The 16,122-nt window shown below is 38.4% G+C and overlaps 1 protein-coding gene across 10 annotated transcripts in view; it reads left to right on the top strand.

The window, feature by feature from the left end:
* The window catches only part of FOXP2 (forkhead box P2), a 554,228-nt gene that overhangs the window by 291,122 nt on the left and 246,984 nt on the right, over positions 1-16,122 (top strand). For 2 of the 10 annotated variants that reach the window (XM_074942274.1, XM_074942271.1), the window contains one exon: positions 4,164-4,319. The exons of the other annotated variants lie outside the window; for them this stretch is intronic. The gene's annotated coding sequence lies outside the window, so the exon portion shown is untranslated. The remainder of the gene's footprint in view (positions 1-4,163; positions 4,320-16,122) is intronic. 10 annotated transcript variants of the gene reach the window in all.

Genomic DNA, 16,122 nt, shown 5'->3' on the forward strand with positions numbered 1-16,122 from the left:
TAAATATCATCCTAAAATGCCAAACTAAAATGGTATTATATGTATTTCAAGTATTATATGTATTTAAATAGGAGGGAAGAGTAATTGTATGCTATACTTATGAAGAAGAGAATCCTTACAAATAAATTATTACATGAAATAAGTTCAGCATCTGAATAATTTTATTCTGTGATACACTTTTATTTCAACAGTATAAAAGGCATGCCTTTTTCCCTGGTTAGAGAAGGAGGATTACACATTCTAAAAAGTATATCCACCATCTTCTTCTTATACTAAGATTTTATCTGCTGTTTAATGGGTAAACTTACTGTGAAGTGTAGTTGCTTGTTTAACTTTACCCCTATTCAGGTCTTTGATTTTGGCAGGTTAGTTAATTCAAATAAAATTTGTGAAGTTAAGCACTTTCAAGAAAAGGCATAGGAGAACCTAATTTAACCTAGAGTGTCTCTTTTATTCTTCTGTTATTCATTTGAAGTGCCCTATCAGCTTGAACTGACCAACTTCAGTCATTTTTACCCTTTTATTTTTTTTCTCTAATGTAAACTGAAATTCCCTGCTGTTCGTGGTATTTTAGTGTTTAGCATCATTTAATGAGCAGGTATCATTAAACTTAAAAGATCCTTTTCTGTGTATCTCTGATTAGTTAGGAAAAGAACCAAAGAATTCCTCTAATTTATCTTTGCTTCCTTGTTATATTTTGATGTTGGCCCATTTTACGTTTCAGTGCCTTTTTATGAAATGGATATTATAATTTTGGTGTGAAAGTAGGACAGAATCTTTTTAAAAAAAATCTTTGGCACTGATAAGATATATACGATACTATATCTTATTTACAAATTTACCATTAGAATGCTTTGTCTGTTCTTTTGTAAATTTGTACACTAATATATATTTTTCCTCTAACAAAAGTATTGATTACCATTTCTTTGTAAATATACCTATTAACCCCTGACAGTAACCTTGTCTGCTGTGTGCATATATATTTGGAGCCTGATGCTTTGCTCCTTGTGCATCCAAAATTCCAATTGATTTCACTGGGAATTTTAGTGATCAAGGAATGTAAGAAAAATCTCCAATTGATTAATGATAAAGGGTTGATAGATTATAAAGAATGAAAGTCACCAGATACATAGGAGTTTATGATAGGCAAGTGTGGCTATATTAAAAATAATTATAACAATAGATTTTTTTAGAAAATGATACTCATATAGTCTAAATTGAAAAATTATGAGACCTTATCCTCTAATACCTTACTTATGGGAGTAGCCCCATTTAAGACATTGCTCACATGACTAAAGACTATTCACATGAGCAATGCTTTGTATGATCAGAACCATTATTTGTAAACTTCATAAATGTGTTCTTATAAGATCTAAATGCAAATTAAAATTCTTCAATCAAATACAAAATGCTTCATTCCCGTGAGTTGGCTGTTTACCTGAAATCATTCATTAGTAGTGTAACCTAAAATTGTTAGTTTTGTTTAAAAAGTGATGGTCATATTAATTGATCAATTAAAATGAATTAAACCATTGCACCCTCCATTTCTCATTTGTGATGTGTGGTAAATATTCTTTAAGCATTTTGGTATTAGTTCTAATTTTACTTTTTAAAATCAAAGAAAATCTGGGAGATATAAAGTCTGAAGTGAAAATAATGAGGCTTGAAGGCAAGTAAAGGTCAGATAATGTGTAATAAGTTACAGATGGCACTGTATGATATTAACATTACTAAGAGCAATGCTATAAAGATGTAACAGTGCTGCCTACTGGTAAGATGTAGTAGAGTTTATATTAGTGCTTTGAGATATATATAGTAAAACTAAGTGTGTGCCATATTCTTCATTGTAATAACACTGTTCTCTCTGATACCAAGATGCATACTTTTTCTTTAGTATTAACAGAGTATTCTTATATCAATTATTTGTAAAATAATATATTTATATTTAGATATTTACATTTAGGAATGAAATGTGGAGTTTGTTATTTCAATATGTAGGTTTGTGTACAGTAAACTAACACATTTGCAAAATGATTGGTTGTTAGTGGCTATTAAATTTGTATACATCATTCTTCAAAATAATAGTGAATTGTTTTTCAACATTTTTCTTAAACCAGGGTATAAACCTTCCAGACAGATGTTTGGGTTTTACATAGTTCTTTGTACAGATGGCATTAATCTGTGTAGCTTTATTGATCTGTCCCACTGTATCTTGCTACTGAACATAAAAAGCTGGCCAATTACTACAGTAAAATGACAGGTACAATACTAAGCTATGCATAGCACTAGGCCCTGGATCACCACAGCATATTTTACAAGCTTCATGCCTACTTAACAAAGATTTTGCATTACATAATCAAATAATCGACATGATTATCAAAATTAGTAGGCTTTCAGTTTTAGTAAGGATAAGTTTTTGCATTTAAATGTCTACATTATGACTCTGAGCTGAAAAAAATCATGGATTTAAAATCAAAATTATCCACACAAAGAAATTGATGTTTTTGGCCCGCACCAAACACTTGATTCCTGCTGAGAACAGGAAGGACATACATATAAATTTTCATAACCACTGCTGTACCTCACTCCTATTCAAGATGTAAACCTACGTTCACTCAGTGGATTCCAGTTAGCTGCATAATCTGTATATGAAAATAGATACTGTATACAAAAATATCAGGTAGGATTGGAACCACATTTGCCTTTGATTAGTCTATTATTTATGTCTTGTAATAAGTTAGATGAGCGAGGTCCAGGACTGGGGACCTGGGACCCCTGAAGGCACTGGCCAAAACTCAAAGAACATTCAAACGTGCTGAGGACTCTGAGGAAGGAATTGCATACGGATGTTTCTTATTTTGCCTAGATCTGTGTATTTCTTGTGATTTATCTATGATTAGTGTGATTGATTTAGAAACCTCTCTGTAAAATCTGTGTTACTTGCTTCACTGACACATGTCCCTGAAGGAATAAATTATAAATAGGGCCCTAACAAATTCACAGCCATGAAAAATGCGTCTTGAACAGTGAAATCTGCCCCCCCCCAATGAAATCTGGTCTTCTTTGTGCTTTTACCCTATACTATACAGATTTCATGGGGAGAGACCAGCATTTCTCAAATTGGGGGTCCTGACCCAAAAAGGAGTTGCAGGGGGATCGCAAGGTTATTTTAGGGGAGTCGTGATATTGAAACCCATGCTTCTGCACTGCTTTCAGAGCTGGGTGGCCAGAGAGCAGCAGCTGCTGACCAAGGGTCCAGCTCTGAAGGCAGCAGTATAGAAGTAAGGGTGTCAATACTATACCATGCCATCCTTATTTCTGCGCTGCGCTGGCGGTGGCTCTGCCTTCTGAGCTGGGCTCCCGGCCAGCAGCCGCAGCTCTCCGGCCATCCAGCTCTGAAGGCAGCGCCGCTGCCAACATAGCACAGAAGTAAGGTTAGCCGTACCGCAAACTCCCCACACACAATGACCTTGCGACCCCCTTTTAGGGTCAGAACCCCTACCATTACAACACAGTGAAATTTCAGATTTAAATATCTGAAATCTTGAAAATTATGATTTTTTAAATCCTGTGACAATGATATTGAACAAAATGGACCGTAAATTTGGTAGGACTCTAATTATAAAGTATCCATGAGAGTGGAGCTCCGGGAAGGTTGTGCTTAAACAGTTGGGGTGTCTTGGGGGTTCAACACCAGGGACCCGGGGCAGCTAGACCATGAGGTCCAATTCCCTAGAACAAGCACCAGACAGAGAGTCGAGAGCTTACAATCACACAGATCCAGCGGATGGGTCTAAACATAGCTGCCCAGTGAGCATCCACAAGGAGTTCAGCCAGGTCTTTGACATATGGTGGAAGCCACTGGATCAGCATGATAGAGTGTAAGCTTTTTAAAAGAGGTTTTGGTAAGGACCTAAACTCCCTACTCTTCAACTGAAAGCAAAGAGAGATGTGTTAGTCTGTTAGGGTAAAGATAGCTATCAAGCATGAATTATGAACAGCTTACAAAAAAATCCGCTTTTGAGCTTCTGTGCACAGCAAGATCTGCCCTTTGCAATTCAGAAGAAGTCAGATCTGGTGTCTATGCAGTGCTCATGTGAGCTGGGCAGTACTGAATACCCAGTCCAAAAGAGGTCCAAAAGAGATTCCCATTTCTCCTACAGAGTCTTCAGATGAGCAAGAAGATGGTGTCACAGATGATTCCAGACTGTCTGGCAGATTCAGTGGTGAAACTATGATCTGTTGGAGCTCAAATGGTCTGCAGAAACTTTGAGAACCATGGACTAAGACATTCAGAAGGGGAATCATAGAACCATAGGGTAAGAAGGGACCACAATGGTCATCTAATCTAACCCCCTGCCCAGATGCAAGTCTACAAAGTGCAAGAAACAAAGAGCCACTAATATATTTACATAGATATATCTTACATAGATAGCTTAAACTAGTAACATGCTTATCAGTTAACTGAAATAACTTCTGAAAGGTTCATTAAGGCTTCTGTTCATCATGGTTCTTGAACACTGGCATAACTTTAAGGACCCCAGTCAGACCTCACACTGAAACTAGTGGGTTAAATTTGCGAATGTGCATTAAGTACCTTGCTGAATCAGGCCTTAAAATGGGATTATGATTTACATGCGCTGCCAGGAGCTGTGTACTTAGTCATATTTTTATTTGCCTTGTCAAACACTATATTTCTTAGGACCAAACTTGCATCTAGCTTAAGGCTTACTGCTCTTTAGTGAAGTTAAACCTGCTTGCATTAGGCCTGTCCTTGTGCCTTATTGTCTAAGCTTCATCTGGAACACTGAATATGGATCATAGTCACCTGCATTTTTATACATTTAAAATGTTTTAAGTATAATGAGGATTCATTCCCTGTGGCAGAGGAACTGAGGGCTAGATCCTCAAAAGGACTTGATCTGGCAATGCTGAGGATTGCAGCACCTAACTTTTAGATGCCCTGGTGCCCAGTGGAAGCGGGAGCCCTGTGTTAGTCACTCAGGCTCCCTACGCAATGCATGGGGAGAGTTATATGCCTAAGAAAGGGATTCACAGAAGCCAGCAAGCTGAGTGGGGAACTGCCTACACTAGCAGTTAGAAAAACGGAGGAGAGGGGTGTGGCTAAGACCCACCATTTAAAAGCAATTGGGCACCTAACTCTAGGTTGGAAGGAAGAGTCTTTCTCCACTTGGGAGACATAGCCATGAACCCTCTCCTGCTAGGTCAGCCTGTCTGGGCATGCTTACTGGATTGGCCAAGATAGGTGGGGGAATGCCTCGTTTGAAAATCCTACTGGGGCTCAGATGTGAACTAGGGTGCGAAACATCAGGACTTACGTGGCTTTGTGCATGCTGTGGAGTGGAAACTTTGGCACCCAGGTGACTTTAGCAGCAGAAATTTAGGTACCTAGAGATTTTAGGAGCCTACAGGATTAGGCGGCAGTTGAGTGGGGGTTTTGAGGGTGTCAGTGTTGCCTAAATTTTTAACATTTTAGACACCTACAATGGTAGTTAGGCACTTAAGCATCTTTGTGGATCTAGCCTGAGATACTATTATATCTAAGTAGTTAGGATGGCTCATGTTTTGGGGGCCACAAGAGTGAATGAGGATTGGGATTCAAATTTTCCACAAGGATGATGATTGGCAAGTGTGGATGAAGGAGTTATGAGAACTGGCACAATGGAAACTGGACAGTCTAAGGATAAGAGAGTCACCTTCAGGGAGGAGGAACACTTTTTTTTCTGGGCTTAGTTTAAAAATGGATACCAGGTTCACAGATTTTAATGAACAGTGTTATATGGCTGGAACAGTTTGCTGGGGTGGTTGTTTGCAGATTGCCTGACATATAAGGCTGTCACTGACTGCCAGTATCTGAGCCAGGAAATAATAATTAAATCATTAAAACTATTATTGAATCTATACAAGTTGCAGTTTCTTTGATACTCACTTGTGTTGGCAATGTTTTATACTACTTGTAAAATAATGGAATAAATATTAAGAAGAAAAAATCTTAATAGCTAGACAAAAATAACCATAGTAAAGCCGGAGTGGTTTGTAAAGAATAGGGGTAAAATGTTCAAAAATGTCTAAGTCCTATTTTCAAAAGTGACTTAGGCACATATATTTTGTGAGATAAACTCGATTGCTTTTTTGACAGAATTACAGATCCAGTGAGAGGGGCGTGGGAGAAGGAGAAGGTTTTAAAAGAATTATCTCTCAAAAATATTTTAAATCACCTTAGATATGAATATGATTATATAGATTGAAATCTGGCAGAAGGATTGTAAGCATAGGGTCATGCTTAAATGGCAAACTATCAAGTTGCATAGTGGTGTATTACAGAGACTTCTCTTAGGTGTGGTCTTATTAAATATTTTCATTCATGACCTAGAATAGCGACTAAATGACATGTTAATGAAATTTTAAGATGATACTAAATTGGGAGGAGTTGAGAACTGTGAATGTTAAAGCAGAAGTGTACCAAGAAAAGCATTCAATATGAGAATGCACAAATATATTTTGTGTGTAGGGGTGGGAAGCTGAGGATGCTCTGTCTCACCACTTAATTGGGCCCAGAAACTATCTATTTAATCTGTCTGATATGGTCCATCCAAGTTTTTATAGTGTGTCAGTCACTGTAGCATCTGAGTACCTAAATAGATTACAACAGAGAGAGTAAAAACATGAGTAGAAAATGAGATTCTTCTTGCTTACAGACAACTGAATGCAACTTACAGGCAACTGAATTGAACCACAGAAACATGGCCAAACCACAGAAACATGGCCAAAAGAGATATAGGGGTGGTAGAAAGTTAGCCATTAGCCTGCAATGACACAGACACAGTGGCATAGTGGATAGAGCACTGGATTGGGACTTGGGAGATCTAGTTCTATTTCCAGCTCTGCCACTGTCCCTCTGGGTGATGTTGGGCAAGTCACTTCCCCTCTCGGTTCCTTAGTTTCCCCACCTGTAAAAATGATGGATAATGATACTGCCCATTTTTGTAAAGTGCTTTGAGATCTGCTGGTGAAACGTTATATAAGAGCTAGTTATCAATAATTGTAGTAGCAATAATAATAATAACTAGGGTGACCAGATGTCCCGATTTTTAGTTCTTTGTCCCACGTTCCAACCGATGCACGGTCAGGACACCATTTGTCCCGATATTGCGGCTTTGGCCGCTCCGGGTGCTTTTTTTTTTTTTTTTTTGCTTCGGCAACTCCGCTCCGGCCACTTTATTTTATTTTTTTGCTTCCCCCATGTGTCCCAATATTTTGCCTGTTTCATCTGGTCACCCTAATAATAACAGAGGTATCAAGTCACAGGACTAGTAGTTAATGGTCCCTATTTATATTACTGGTATAAATGCATGTAAAACATTCCATTCAATTCTAGGCCCCACTTTACAAAAATGTTCATGATCCATGGAAGGCAACATGGAAGTTTATTACGGGGTGAGGGGGGGATTGATATGTGGAGAAAGATTACAGGAGATAATAAGTATGTATATAGTTAGATTATCTTTTGCATGTTTAAGGACCCTGTTACCATGGTAGAGGTTGGACAGATGCTCCAATACCTTGGTGATGGGTGCAGTACAAGAATCTAAATATGCTGAATAAAATAGAATAGTGGCATCTAAGTGGCTATGGTACAAATAAAAGAGGAATATATATTCCTCTATATAAATATTAGAACAAATATTTGACTATATAGACCTCAAAGATGGAGAGGAGTTACTTAGCCTAGGAAAAGGGGATGTAATTAGAAGCAATCAGTTCAAATTAAGAAAGGGAAAATATAGGCTGCATATTAGTAACATTTTGCTGACAGTGAAAAATTTCAATGTGGCACAGACTCCTAAAGGATGTAGTGGAAACTCTATAGCTTGGCACTTTAAAATTTGGGTGGAGTCACCACTCGTAAATGTACAATAAGGGACTATCTTGCATTGGACTAAATTAACTGTTCGGTCTTTCTCATTGCTATATTCCATTATTCTCTTTTATGCCTGCTGTCTGTCAAGTCTTTGGCTGCGATAGAAGTCCTTTGTCACATTAGTGCATTGTGTTCCCATAGCTTGTCCCATATCTGAACACAGGGCCAGGAGTACATAAGGCTTGGAAAACAATGAGAGTTAGGACAGGAGGAAGAATATTACTGTCAAGCAGATTTAAGGCCACACTTTTAATTTTATAAAGCTGTTTTGTTTATGAAAGATTTTTTTCTCTTGTTTTTTTAATTCAGAACAATGCACTGTCTGAATAGCTTTTCCTAAATCATATGTGAATTGTAAATCTCCAGTTTTATCTTTATAAGATATAGAAGCAAGATAAGTCAGTTAGAAAAAGGAAATTTTTCTTAATGTTTGTCCCTGAAGCCTCAAACAGATCTATGCTCCCGGACTCCTATTCCTGCCTGGAATATCATTGACTTCAGTGGGATTCTGATTCTAGTGAAACTTAGGATACGTCTACACTGCACACTACTTACGGTGACATGTAGAGCACATACACTGCATGAGTTTAAATAAGGTAGATGGTAAGGCACTGCTTAGGTGAGTAAAGACAAGCCTGAACCTTAAAATTACATACCCTATAGGGCTCTTTACTCCCCAAGCAGTTCCTCTCCTGTCTACACTGACTTCAGCAGTGGGGAAAAACTCCGGAAGGGAGAGGCAGCGGGGAAAGGCTCTGGCAGCTCCCTGTTGCCGGAGCCTTTCCCTGCTGTGTCCTTCCTGCCAGAACCTTTCACTGCCACATGTAGCTACACTCCACAGTGTGCATGCAGTCTGTCTTTCACTGCAGCATGCAGCTACATATACCTTACATGCTGTCATCAGTAGTGTGCCGTGTAGGCCAACTTTTAATGTTAAGATAAGGGTTTGAGTGCGCAGTTCTGGCTCTAAGATTGGGCCCTTTGTGAATTTAATAGTCTGTATACTCTGTACTGCTAAATCAACATGAACCTTAATGCAGCAGCGTAATATACTTTGTACCAGTAAAGTTAAAAGGTTAATCTTTCAAGTCTGCGTTGGTAATACTCAGATTCTGTAGAATAAAATGTTGCCATTCCTCCCTCCCCCCCCCCCCCCGATTTTAACCTTTTCCAAGTAGCTAACAGGGATTTATTTTAATTTAATTTTAATTGTCATTTCAATGAAGCTAAATTTACCAAACCAAATTTAGAGCTGGGGTAAATGTGTAATGCTCCTTTGACTTCAGTGGAGGACACCTGCTTATGCTAGGCCAAAATTTGGCCCAAATGTCTTAACTTTAACAACAATAACAATGACAATTTCAACTACTCTTGTGCCAAACCCTGTCAAAACATTTTTGTTTCTGCACATCATCATTCTCCAAAGATTCTACACAGCCTTGGGAAAAGGGTCTCTTAGTTAATTACAGATGTCAAGCCTGCAGAGGGAGCTCAAATCATTGTTTTTGTGGGCCTCACTAAAATAGTGATTTTATTTTTGTTGGCACTGGAGTGGCTGGCTTTGGTTATTTCGAGGAAAACATATGTATTCAGATGTCTTAGATGTTTTCCTTTAGAAATTAGCTGTTTAAGAAGGATTTTACATTTGGAAACTAGGTGGACTCCAAGGTGAATGTGACAGCAACAGGCTTTGAGAGGTGACTGGGAAGAAGTTTCTGGGAAAGGGAAGTTTTCTGGTCTTTGGGAGGTGTGAAACATGTAGGGTGCAATAACCTCCAATCCTCTTAGACTTCCTCTTCCTCCTTTCTGATGGAACCTGATTACTGATCCATGGATATGAAGCTAACACGGTGCCAGCAGGTTGAATCAAGAGCTATGACATGGAGCTCTTGGCGAGGATATGAGGCTGTTAAGTCAGGGGAAGGAGACTCAACACCTTTTGTGAAGGGCTATGTCATATCTCGGTGGAGGGGAGTGGATAGAGATTCATTTTGTGTGTGAGAAGATGACAGGGCTTTTGGTTGAATAAGATTATCAGAATCAGAATTCAGTTTATTCTGGTGGTTGTAGAACATTGCATGGTAGTTTTAATAAGGTGAAAGGTTGTGGAAGTATCTTTGGGCAAAACATTCTGTACTCTCTGTCAGTGTTAGGAAAAAGTCACAAGACATCTGCAAGTGGAGGAGTAATTCCAGTAACCAGAGGTAGATCAAGATGATAGTGAAGATCTCCACCAGAGGCAATGCTGCCCAAGCCCTTCCCGTAGCTGCTGGGTTGTGGGAATGTACTGGGATTTTTATCAGGCTGCTGTCCTTGGGTTCTTCTTCTTTTTTTTTATAGACTCCAAGGCCAAAGGGGACCATTGTGATCATCTAGTGGGACCTTCTGTATAACACAGGCCAGAGACGTTCTCCAAAATAAATTCCTATAGCATATCTTTTAAAAAAGCATCCAATCTTGATTTAAAATTGTCAGTGATGGAGACTCTACTGTGACTCTTAAGTTGTTCCAGTGGTTAATTACTCTCATCATTAAAAATTTACACCTTATTTCTAGTCTGAATTTATCTAGCGTCAACTTCCAGCCATTGGATTGTGCTATACCTTTGTCTGCTAGATTGGAGAGCTCATTATCAAATATTTGTTCCCCACGTAGGTAATTCTAGACTGTAATCAAGTCACTCCATCACCTTCTTTTTGTTGAGCTAAAGAGATTGAGCTCCTTGGTTCTACCACTATAAGGCATGTTTTCTAATCCTTTAATCGTTCTTGTGGTTCTTCTCTGAACCCCAATTTATCAACATCCTTCTTGTATTGTGGGTAACAGAACTGGACACAGTATTCCAGCACTGGGTGCACCAGTGGCAACTGCAGAGGTAAAATAAACTCTTTACGCCTACTCAAGATTCCCTTGTTTGTTCATCCAAGGATTGCATTAGCCCTTTTGGCCATAGGATCATATTGGGAGCTCATGTTAAGTTGATTATCCACCACAACCCTAAAATCTTTTTTAGAGTCGTTGCTTCCCAGGATAGACTTCCCTATTGGGTAAGTATATCGTACATTCTTTATTCCATATGTACATTTACTTTTTGCCATATTAAAATGCGTATTGTTTGCTTGCACCCAGTTTACCAAGCAATTCAGTTTTCTTTGTATCAATGACCTGTCCTCTTTGTTATTTACGACTCCCTGAATTTTTGTCATCTGTAATTTTTGTGTCATTAGTTATCAGTGGTGATTTTGTTTTCTCCCAGGTCATATATAGACATATTTAAATATTGTAGGGCCAAGAACCGATACCTGCAGGACCCCACTAGAAATACACTTGTTCAATGATTATTCCCCATTTACAGTTATATTTTGAGACCTATCATTTAGCCAGCTTTTTATCCATTTAATGTGTGACATGTTAATTTTACATCTTTTTTATGTTTTAATCAAAATGTCATGTGGTACCAATTCAAATCCTTACAGAAGTCTAAGTATATTATATCAACACTGTTAACTTTATCAACCAAACTTCTAATCTCATCAAAAGGAGATATCAAGTTAGTTTGACAGGATCTCTTTCCTGTAAACCCATGTTGATTGGCATTAATTACACTACCCTCCTTTAATTCTTTATTTAATCAAATCCTGTATCAGCCTCTACATTATCTTGCCTGGGCTTGATATCAGACTGACAGGTCTGTAATCACCTTTGTCATCCTGTTTCCCTTTTTAAATACTGGCACAATAGTAGCTTTCTTCCCACTCTTCCAAGACTCATTGAAAATCAATATTAATAGTCCAGTAAGCTCTACAGCCAGCTCTTTTAAAACTCTTGGATGCAAGTTTTCCAGCCCTGCTGGTTTAAAAATGTCTAATCTTTAACATCCTCTTGAGACACTAGTGGGATGGAAAGAGTGTTATCAAATGATATGACTACATCATCTGTTTTTTCCCCCTATACAGAACAGAAATATTTAATGAACACTTCTATCTTTTCTGCATTATTATTGATAATTCTACCATTTCCATCTCGTAATGTACCAATACAATTGTTAGGATTCTCTTTGTTAATAATATACTTTCAAAACTCCCTCTTATTGTCGTTAATTCTTCTGGCCATAGATTTCTCCATGTGTCCCTTATCAGTTTTCTACAATTCCTAGCTTCTAAATGATATTCGTTACTATCAACTTCCTCTTTTTTCCCTTGTGTTATTTATGTATGTATGTATTTATTTTTAACTGCAGCCGTCACTTCCCCTCTAAATCAGGGCATTTTTTTTAACCAATATGGCCTTCTTCAATTGTGGCTTTTGGGGCATTTAGTAAAGTGTTCTTAAACAATTCCCAGTTGTCATTTACATGTTTCTGATTGAATTCTTTCTCTCAGCTGATTTGGCTTGTAATTGTTTTCTTCAACTTCATGAAATTTGCACTTTTAAAGTACTGAGGATAGGTAGGTAGATCGATCGATCTCACTGGTCTGGATCTCACTGGTCTGGACTGTATTCTGCTTCCACAATATAAATGTGACCAAGTTATTATCCCTCCCTTTTAACTAATTTACCATTTATTGTTAGTTCCATGATCAGTTCTTCTTTACTTTTTACTTCTGTGATCAGTTCCTCTTTGTCTGGAGCTTGGGGCTCCATCTTTCCAATCAGCCCCTACCTAGTAGTTATCAAATACATACTACTCCTTTTTCTAGCTGCTGGAAGTGAGAGGGAATTCTGTCTGTGCATTTTCTATCCCCTAAAGCCTGTTTGGCCTCTGCTAGGTAGAGGTGTGGTGGTGGAGGGGAGAGGAGGAGTGTAAATCTCTACTCTTTAATTTCTCCCACAAAACTTCACAGCAGTTGTGAAGGGTAGAAAGTTTCTCTACTGTTTGACACCCTTTCAAGAGCCTTTTGACTATTATGGAATGCGATAGATGTCTCCACCATTCTACCTCTCCCCCAAGCCTCCTTTCTGGGGGGTTATCTCCCAGGACTGACTATGGTTGCTGTCTGAGATGCTGGAGCAGCCTGAAATTGAGGTGATTTTTGATAGTTCATCTGATATGTATAGGGTTCTGAATAGCAGTGGTGAAACTAATCAGTCTTGTTTGTTTCACTCTTTTGCTGCTTGGCAAAGCATTGAACAGCACTAGAGTCATTGGAGCTTTCTGTCCACAGACTCAGGAAGACGGCACTGTATCAGTCCGCACTGATTCACTTTTGGAAGGTTATGTTTCAGCCATAATGTTAGCCATGTTTTCAGAGAAAAGTTCCCAGTCACTTTTGTGGTACCAGCTCATCTCCACTCACTCTTGGTGAGAGGGAGAGTGGATTTTTCAAGGCCTGTCCTCACTATTGGGTTCTGTAGGATGGTTGGCTGCCACCCTGTACCTGAAAGGTGACTGTTTTGTATTGCAAGACATTGAATTATTTTGATAATCAAGGGAGTTTTCAGTGAAATTAATGTAATGAAGGCCTCTAAAGGGTTTTTTTTATCTTCATATTAAAAAATGTTGCTTTGTTTTTCCTTTTGAAATATCAGGCATGTCAACTCTCGTCTCCCTTTATTTTACTGGAAGACCTCTTGCATGTCTCAGATGCTTATTATGAGCTATTGCACTTTGGTTGAAGAGGAAACTATTGATACTTTGTCAAAGACATCTTTTCAATCAAGTGCTCATGAGATATTGGAGATAAATAGTTGCTAACAAAAACCAAGAAAAAGCAAAGCGTTTTGAACAGTCTAACTAAAACTCCCCTCCCATTTGTTGGGATGATGTCATCATTTCACTGGTTCTGCAGACACCATAGGCCAGTGGTCCCCACATTTTTTTGCTCATGCCCCACCCCTTATCTTCTCCGCGCACCCCGGAAGCTGCGGTTGGGAGCTGGGCTGGGGCCAGATCTGTGGTGGGGAGCTGGGGCGGGGAGCAGGGCCAGAGATGCAGTCAGGAGCTGGGGCTGGAAGTGGCTCTGTGGTTGGGGCCAGGAGCAGAATGATGGCTGCAAGCGGGGCTTGCACTGCAGCTGGGACCATGACTGGGAGCGGAACATAGCCAGGAGTGGGGCCATGGTCGGTGCGAGGGCCAGGAGCAGAGCTGGTGACAGAGAGGGACTGGGTGGCACTCCCTCTCTGCCTCCATGGGGGCTGGCCCAAATGTTCCTCCACACCACTCCCGTGGGGGGCACACTCCACAGTTTGGAGACCACTGCCATAGACTGCAGAATCTTCCCCATAAACAAGACCTGATTTGCTAATGTAAAAGAACCACAAGCAAAACACCCACATTACTTTGTTTTATTGCCAGAAACCTTTCAAGCTTTTATATACGTCATTAGTAGTCTTGGAACAATAAGATTTTTTATCACTAAATGCTGGTAAACTTCGATTTCACTGAACCTTCACAAACCAATGAAAACATATTTCCGTGGACAATAATTTGTATAAATAATAAATGAACAGATAGGCAAAATAATAAAAATGCTGTTTGAAAACTTACTAGAATTTGATTTAAAGATCTATACTTTGTATATTTTGACATGTGATGTTGACGTGTTTTAACGGTTATAAAACTTAAACTTTTTGAATCTGAACCTCTACTGTCATTAAATAATTCTTGTCTGATGCTACCCCCATAATTTCTTATAACTGTGAAATTTTAAATCAATAAAAGTCGGGGATGGGCAATGTTTAAAACCCATAATTTTGTGCTACTTTGAAAATTTAAAATGAAAAAAATACTTAAAAATAAACATTGATAGTATCCATCAAAATTATTAAAAAAGTAAAAAGAAAAAACAAATTCTGCCAAGCCTAATCATTAAGAAGCAATAAACTGGAGAAGTTTCCCGCCAACTTTTTGTTGTTGTTTTTTCTTTTGCTGGTCACTTCAGCACATGATTCTTAAAGAAATAAATTTTCTCACTTTACAGCCCTTACTCCAGCACCCTTAAGTCTATGGCAGTTCAACACTGTTATTAACAACTTGACTGCTTCTGGGTCCTACTGTGCATAGCAGTGTGTTGGTATTCTCATGGTGGTACATGAAGTGTGACCTACCAGATATGTGAGGCCATACAAGTAGCAGGATTTATATCATACACTAGTTATACAGTTACAGATCAGGCAAGCAATTAACTAATTTTGGTGGGTTATCTATTTTTTTTACAAATATATGATGAATATTTCACAATAAATATTAAATTCATAATGGGTAGTAGAAATTCTAATTCCCCACAGAGCTGTTGATAATTCAAAGCACCCTACACTTAATGAAGCATTTGGGTGAGGAAGAGTATAAGTGTTTGTGACTAAGGAAATTCAAGGTTGGGGCGACATTAACCATAATCACTGAAAGCCACAGTCTTTCCTATTTATTCATTCACACAAATGAATGGAGTTTTCAGTAAAACCCATTTGTCTGAAAGAAAGCTCTGTTTGAGACCCATAGTTTATTTTCCAGATGCATTTATGGAACATACACCAGGTGTTGTTATCTCTAGTGAGACCATCTCCAGTATGGAGAGAAGTTGGAGTTTCCCAATGACTATCTTACTGGCTTACTCTGCTAAACCTTGTGGGAATAAAAACCCCTTCTACAAGTGGGATCCATAGCTTTTGTGTTGTGTTCAGCGTACTCTGGTAACCATGTGCCTGACAACCCATACACGGGTCTGTGGGAAAATTGAGATACCAATGTGTGTCTTAGAAAGGCATAAAAGAGTCTCCTTACCCTTCCATATGCAGGATCCTCACTTGCCTCAATGGGAACTGAATAAACACATCAGGAAGAATAAACCTTCTGAGTTTTTGTACTTTTCAACTTGATAAAGAAGATCCTTTACTGTAAGTGTAGAAATATGGCGTCTACTACTTTAAAGTTAACAGATTTTAGTTTTTATCTTAATATACGTGGGTGTCCATTATTAAATTTGTTAGTCTCTAAGGTGCCACAAGTACTCCTTTTCTTTTTGCGAATACAGACTAACACGGCTGCTACTCTGAAACCTGTCATTATTAATATGAAGTTAGAATAAGGATTGTACAACATTTCTGAGGCCTAGCTATATCTCCGTCCAAATAGTTTAAATGTAGTGAGTATCACTTCTGTATCAGGAAATAATTGATCATATTTATATTTTGAAATATAATTATATTTGATTTTTTAAACTTCTTGTGGGTTTTAACATAGT

Source organism: Natator depressus, chromosome 1 (genome assembly GCF_965152275.1).
Source record: "Natator depressus isolate rNatDep1 chromosome 1, rNatDep2.hap1, whole genome shotgun sequence".
Classification (NCBI taxonomy): domain Eukaryota; kingdom Metazoa; phylum Chordata; order Testudines; family Cheloniidae; genus Natator; species Natator depressus.